Genomic DNA, 7,050 nt, shown 5'->3' with positions numbered 1-7,050 from the left:
GGGGGGGCTGAGATGGTCGCATCCTGCCAGCAGGGAATGAGTCCACTCTTAGAGATTCAGTGAGAGACGCATGAGCCTGTGACGTTAATGTCTCTCAGAATCCAATCGATGGCTGTCCAACTCCTCAATGTGCATGGCCTGAGGCGAGGAGCACAAGACAAGCTCAGAACCAAATTAAAGCCACTCGTTACCTCAGTCTTTGTTCACTTCTGGTGTCGGCTGATGCATTCAGTGCATCGCCGAAGAAGGGTGAAGGATTTCTTATGGAAAGGGATTACAACCCGATACCAAGCAGTGGGGACAACAAGGTTATGGCGTTCATATAGATACTAAGAGGATGAATGTTGGCGACAATATGAATGTGTGATGCAGAAGCAAGAAAAAAAAACATCATTCATTGTACCTTCTCCTACAGAGTGAGGGCCTGACTGCAAATACACTCTCCCTCGCTGTCTTTCTCCACCTCTCCTCTTATCTGCCTCTCCCACCATCCCCCACTACACCCCCATATCCACTCAGCCTCGCTGCCTTTATCCAACTCTGCACCTTTAAGGCCTCCAGACTCCAGAGGAATGAGCATTTTAACACCACCATTAAGGTCAGGGCCTAAATTATTGATCTGCCACCTCTATCAGCATAACGGTCACGTAGCCAGTATCACAATCTAACCCTGCCGCCCTCGGCCAGCTCGCTGCAGCTCCCTCAATTAGAGAGAGATTCTCATTACAAAGAGAGACAGCGAGAGGGAGAGGGGGAGAGTGAGGGAGAGGGATAGAGAGAGGTCCGTTTGAAATGGGAAAACAGAAGGACATCAGGCATTCTTTACACCCACCCTTCTCACTACCATCCACCACCTCCCCCTTGAAGTCCCCCATCATCTCCCCAGACAAGACCCAAAGATGACAGGTCTTATCCTCACCAAAATGCGGGTGATAAGGCTGCTGTAAAAGAATAATAAAAGAATAATGCATGGAGGATGAAAGAGGGAGGCAGACAGCGAGTGAGGCTGAGATAGGCAGGCCAGAGAGGGGGCAGCAACATAAATAAAGATGCGGCACAGTTGGGGCTGGATCTCCTAATGAATTCGGAAGGTCCTGGATCAATAACATCAGCGCGCTCACGACACATCAGAAATGCCAAAGGAGCTGTGAGCCCAGCCCGAAGAAAAACAGACATTTACTGCATGATCCCGCTTGATGAAAACAAGCCAAAAATGTAAGAACGCATCAAAAATTTGTCTTTCGCAGATTGAAAGAAGCAGGAGAGGAGTGTGTTTGTGTGTGTGATGCCGCAGCAGCAGTGACGAGCATCAGGAAGCAGGAAGCAGCCGCGATGCTTGGTAATAGGGCTGATTTCCACCTAGGAGATGCCGTGATAGTGGCCGTGCTATCAGTGCTATTAGTGATGCTGATGACAGATGGCTTCTTTGTCTCTATTCAGATTTATTTTCACAGCTGTCAAAGAAAAAAAAAACACACTGAGTACATCATTACCCGGCACAAACAGCCTGAATCGAAACAACCCACTGACATGTCGGTCAAACGGTTCTGCACTGAAGATCTATGGCTGAAAATAATGGAGAATGTGTTTTTGGCTGAGAGTCCCCTCCAAAGTGGATCAAAACAGACATTGACTTGGGTCTCTGAAAACGTGCCCTCTCTCCCCGTTCGCTCATACACAATCATGGCCTAATGGCTTTCCATTAACATAATTGCCAACATAACTAGTGTTCCGTGTCTGAGAGCCATTCCCCAACTACACGTAAAAAAACAGAGAGATGAGGGGAGATGAAATTGAGCCAAACTGGGACCAACCCCAAAAACATATTGAGGGTGTTCAGGCTGGGACCCCCCCCCCACCATCTCCCCTTCCACCTCCTGCTACTCAACCTTTTCAAAGCTACAGTGCTTTGTGGAGACCCCCTGGGAAGGATCTGGCATCTCAAGGAATGTGGTGCCGGAGCGCGTGTGTGTGAGTTAGTGTGTGTGGGCATGTTTGTATGCAGCACAGACAGTGGGGTGGAAGAGCAGAGCTGCCTTCATACACTCATCGTGGCCTCAAACGTTCAGAGATCGGGCCGCGTCGCACGCTTCACACCAAACACAACCTGCCAGGCAAAATGAAATTCCCATTATTTTTAATTAATCCCTAATTAAAATATATTACTGCACAGATTCCACAAATCTCTCTTAATATGCAAATGCAGCCAATCCAAGGATATTTACATATCATTAATTAAGGCAGCCACATTCTCTTACTCTAATGAGCTGTGGCCTGGCTCTGCCAGGGAAAACTAAACGCCGGGCTTAGAAGTGAGTAAGCAGAGACACAGGAGGATGCCAGCTCTCTGTTGAGTCAGGACTATCAACTGGTAACAACAGGGTGAAGTAGACTAAAACAACTCTGATCTGATTACAGCAGAAATTCACCCCTGTAATCTAAAAAAAAAAAAAAAAAAAAAAAAACCCAAAAAAAAAAAAAAAAAAAAACAAAAAAAAAAAAAAAAAAAAAACAAAAAAAAAAAAAAAAAAAAAAAAAAAACCAAAAAAAAAAAAAAAAAAAAAACAAAAAAAAAAAAAAAAAAAAAACAAAAAAAAAAAAAAAAAAAAAAAGCCAAAACAAACAAAAAACAAAAAGCAAAGCCCTAACAGCAACCAGGTTGCATTTCCACAATACATCAGTATTGTGGAAATAGTTTTTACAAAAGCCAACTGTGGGAGGATGTGACCTCATGCAGAGCTGTTTCCTGCAGAGTTGTAGAACTCTCAAGAACGTTACCACCGTCACTTTCACTGCTTACAGTATCTGTCTGACACCAGGCAGGAAATGCAACAAGTTCATGCCCTCCTCCTCGCCGTCTGTCCTAAGTTCAGGCACAGTGAGTGGAGGTCACGCTGAGTGTTTTGACGTGCGGTTGCATCAGGTATCTGTCAGCAATGACTTTGGAAAATCTGCAAACAGAACACACTGCGTTGGCCGGTCAGAGACACTGGACGTTCACTTTCATTGAGCGGATGGCTGTCAGACGAGGTCTGTAGATAAAATGATTAGAGCCACTCAACACACACAAGTGTTGGGTAATCCAGAGCCAACCCTGAGCACGTATCCATGGCGTTTGAACAGTAGGTGACCTATGGGTCTGAAAGACAACGTTTCCAAACCAGCATCTGCAGCTATCCAGTAAAAATATCCCTCCAGACGTCTGAGGTTTTCAGAGAACCCAGAGAAGCACTCCTGTAAGACTTTTTTTTAAAAGTTGGTGTTGAGTTTTATTGTATTAGTCATAGTCACTTGCTGAAATCATTGGTAAATTGGATGGTTTTTGTCGACCATCACACATTTTGTGCAGAGTTATCACTAGCAGTCGTGTGAATGTGAATAAAAAATAAGTCAGTGAATAAATGGCTGAATGGAACGGGAACGTAAAACGATTTAAATGGTCTCCGGGAGTTAAAAACTGCAATATAAGAACAGACCATTGACTTTGAGTGTGCTGTTCACTCCCTGCACCAGAGTCCATTGAGAAAATCAGCCTTTAACAACACAGCATACAGGAGTCGTCGGTCAACTGCTGCCTCTGTCAGTAAGGTAAAAGATGTCGTTTTGCCACCTTGGCGTTTAAAATGACGCATCTGGAGTCATTTGCATGATACAGAAAGTCACCATATGAAGCAGGCTGAGGAGAGCTGATAAACAAATGCTGGTTTCCATCTGGAGCAGGTGTTTGTGTCTCATACTGGTTCATGGCAATGGCATGCATCACTGCTCCAGTCAGCGCTAACAATGTGTCGGTACCTCATAAAAATCCCTTTTTCTAGTCAACTTTTTCTTTATTCCCACCGTAATTATCTCAAATTTAAATGTCTAACAAACTCTTGCACTGCTTAAAAACATCTCAGTACTCACTTCTTTTACTGTTTCCACTGTGTTCTTTTTTTTTCTTAAACAAACTGGCTGTTGCAAACTACAGTGGCAATACTGTAACTGCTTAAAACCTAACCAAAAGCGGAACTGAATTATGTCGCCCACTGCACCGGAGAGCCAACTAAAATCAATCCAGCTGTGGTGCTTAACATTGGTAAAGCGGATCCATCTTGTCTGATCCTGAGAACACTGCTAGTGGCTTTGTGTGCTACATTACAGTTCGTAAAAATGTGGTTTTTAAAAGTACATTATGCTGTAAACACCCGTTATGCTGGCAGAGTGGCTAGCCACCAGTACCAGGGGTCAGCGTAGTGAGTTCAGCTCCACAGTGTGTTTAAACATAGTGTATAGCTGTGGTGTAAGTCTGGCATCGTGTTTTATGAATGTGGGGAGGCTGTTAACAAGCTGCACAGCCAGCACGTCTTGGTGGGCAGCATTTCCCTTTTCACACAGACAGGGACATTAATAGTCACCAAGAAACGCTATGGTTAAAAACAGAACATTTCAAGTTTTCCAGGACTCGGGAACCTGAAATATGCCTGTTCTCTAAAGCAGTATGACTAAGTTAGTGAGCTGCACGCACTCTCTTGGAGATTTCTCTTATGACTAAGTTAGTGAGCTGCACGCACCAGCACAGTAGGACTACACCGTGGAACTGTGGAACCACGGTGGGATTTGGATTCTGGAGAAATCCAAGCTAAAATATATATATTTAAGGGTGAAATATGTGTCCACTTGTTGGGCTACTTGAGAAAAAGGTTACAAGGTTTGAGTGGGGTTTGCTGGAGTAAATAAGTACAAGAAAATACTGCAGTGTTTAGAACATACGCAGTTTTCCATAGACATTTGTATTGTATTGTTTGACCCTTGAACATTTTACCTTTACTGACTACAAACTAGCCACAATGTCTTTTTTTACAGTTTAAAAAAACACACTTTAACAAGAGCTGGGGCCTTGCGTGTCCTCTGCTGGAGGACACCTGACAGTACTACAGGTGCAAACAAACAGAACTTTGGCCCCTAAATTTAATTGGCAGTTAAAAAAGGACAGTCCTAATACTGTACATGTCAGCTGCTTGTTAATTCAGACTACCTTGAGTTACAGTGTGCACCACGTGATTATCATGTTATTAACTGGAGTGCCTACTTCCTTCATCACTGCAAGTGGAAAAGGTGAATTCTGACTTTTCATTTAATTTTTCTGCCTAGAAGTTACATGGTTAGTATTCATGAAGATCTTGTTGCATTAGGTGATTTGAAGGAGAGTTGGAGAAATGAGGTGAGGTGAGATGTACCTTACCCATCTCCTTGTTCTCCCCTTTTCCTGCTGCTCTAATTTGACACCTTGAGCATTGGAGGGGGGTAGGGTTAACTAGGTGGGGGAGTGCGAAGACACAGCGGAATTCATTAAGAATAGCAACCCCTCTCTCCCCTCAACCTCCCTCCAACGCTAATGACATCAGAGGTTAGCACAGAGCAGACGAGCTGAGAGAAGGGAGGAGAGGAGAGAAAAGGGAGAAAGAAGATGGAAGGAGAAACCAAGTGAGCTGGGAAGGGGCGAGGGGAGGCATGGAATTATAAATATTTCAGAAAAAAAAAAAGAATTCTAAGAGGATGTTGGAAAGTAGTGAATGGCATAACAAGGTTCAGCTCATACACAAGGACAATCTCACAATCTGGTTGAGGCCATGTTTGCCTGGCTGAGTCTGAGTGTATTTCTGCTTCCCTTTAACATTCACACAAAATGAAAGTGGTTTTCAAAAACTGCCACTTTGCAGTCTTAATGCACTGTGATGACATGCCAGCAAGCAACAGCACACCTCAGAAGAACCCATTTATGCTGCACTTTCTAGGTTAGATGGAGTGCAATCAGACCTTTTTCAACATTGTGATTACCACGTACAGGCAGAGTAATCTGTGGCTGAGGAATTGCGAGGCTAATGGCGGTTTCACATCAGTTATCTATAGGGACCTTGCAGACAGGCAAAGTGGTGGTTGCAAGATATTGAAATGGCCAGTGCCACCTTCAATGAAAGGTCTTTAAAAGCGTATTAAGAACGCTGCTTTTTCTCTGAGGTAAAAAGCCGAGGTGTACGTAAAATGAACCTAAAATATTTAACACCTTTCCTCTCTCTCTCTCTCTAAGCTACTTAAAAGAAGCCACTGTATTATGGAAAGCTGCAGGGAACATGATTGAAGTCGAGATGGAATCCTGGTTGAGACAGCGTTCCGGGACCTTTCAAATGCTCATTTCCATTTGTCTACCAGTGACACGTTTCATGACGTTCTCTCCCTGGCAAACTATCTGACTCATAAATCCAGTTCAAGCCTATTATTGAAGAACCTTTAAAGCTATCCTTCATTAATGTTAATGAGTTTTTTTAGTGGAGGCCAGTGGTGGTTAGAACTACATGGCTGCTTTCCCAAGCTTGTTTAACAGGCCTCGGACAGAGATGGATGCTCGGTGCAGTCCGATAGGCTCTCTGAACCATCTATCACCCAGAGGACCCACCCACAGTGCTGAGGCTCCACAACAAAGGGCAGGCAGGAAAGCTCCTGATTGACAGCTTTATGTGTGTGTGGTTGGCGAGTCGGGCAGCAGAGAGGAGACGTGGTATCTGTTTGTGTCCTCAGTGCTGGCCCCCTCTCTGAAAATGAGTTGTGAAGAACAGAACAAAATAATGAGTGAGCGGGGGAATCAATCAATATGCCGACACACGAGATAAATGAGAGAATCAAATACACACAAAAACATCCCTAATGCTGCTGAGTAGGTACAAAACCAATCAGGCAAATGAAGCTGCCCAAGCAACGCAAAGGGTGGCGAGCAGTGTTAAGCATAAACAGTTATTATCATAAAGATTATTACCCTTACACCTCCAGACTTCCTAATTAGTGCAATAAACAGCCATATTCTAAAATGTATGGCTGGAGCATGCAATAAAAACCAGCTGCAAACATGTAAATACAGAAAGTGAGCGCACAATGACACTAATAAAGGGATAACACACTGTTCCGCAGGCACTGCATTCCAAAACATTAAAAAACATTAAAATCTGTAATGATATAAAACATGTGCGAGCATAAACTGCTCTGCTGCTACCACGGCTGTAATCGTTTTACGAG

General features: G+C 43.8%; 1 protein-coding gene across 3 annotated transcripts in view; it reads right to left on the bottom strand.

Moving 5' to 3' along the window:
- pbx1a (pre-B-cell leukemia homeobox 1a) overlaps positions 1–7,050 on the bottom strand; it is a 58,363-nt gene that overhangs the window by 36,169 nt on the left and 15,144 nt on the right. The window lies entirely within an intron of this gene.

Source organism: Cynoglossus semilaevis, chromosome 20 (assembly GCF_000523025.1).
Source record: "Cynoglossus semilaevis isolate Cse_v1.0 chromosome 20, Cse_v1.0, whole genome shotgun sequence".
NCBI lineage: Eukaryota > Metazoa > Chordata > Actinopteri > Pleuronectiformes > Cynoglossidae > Cynoglossus > Cynoglossus semilaevis.
This window is presented reverse-complemented; position numbering and strand designations above follow the sequence as displayed.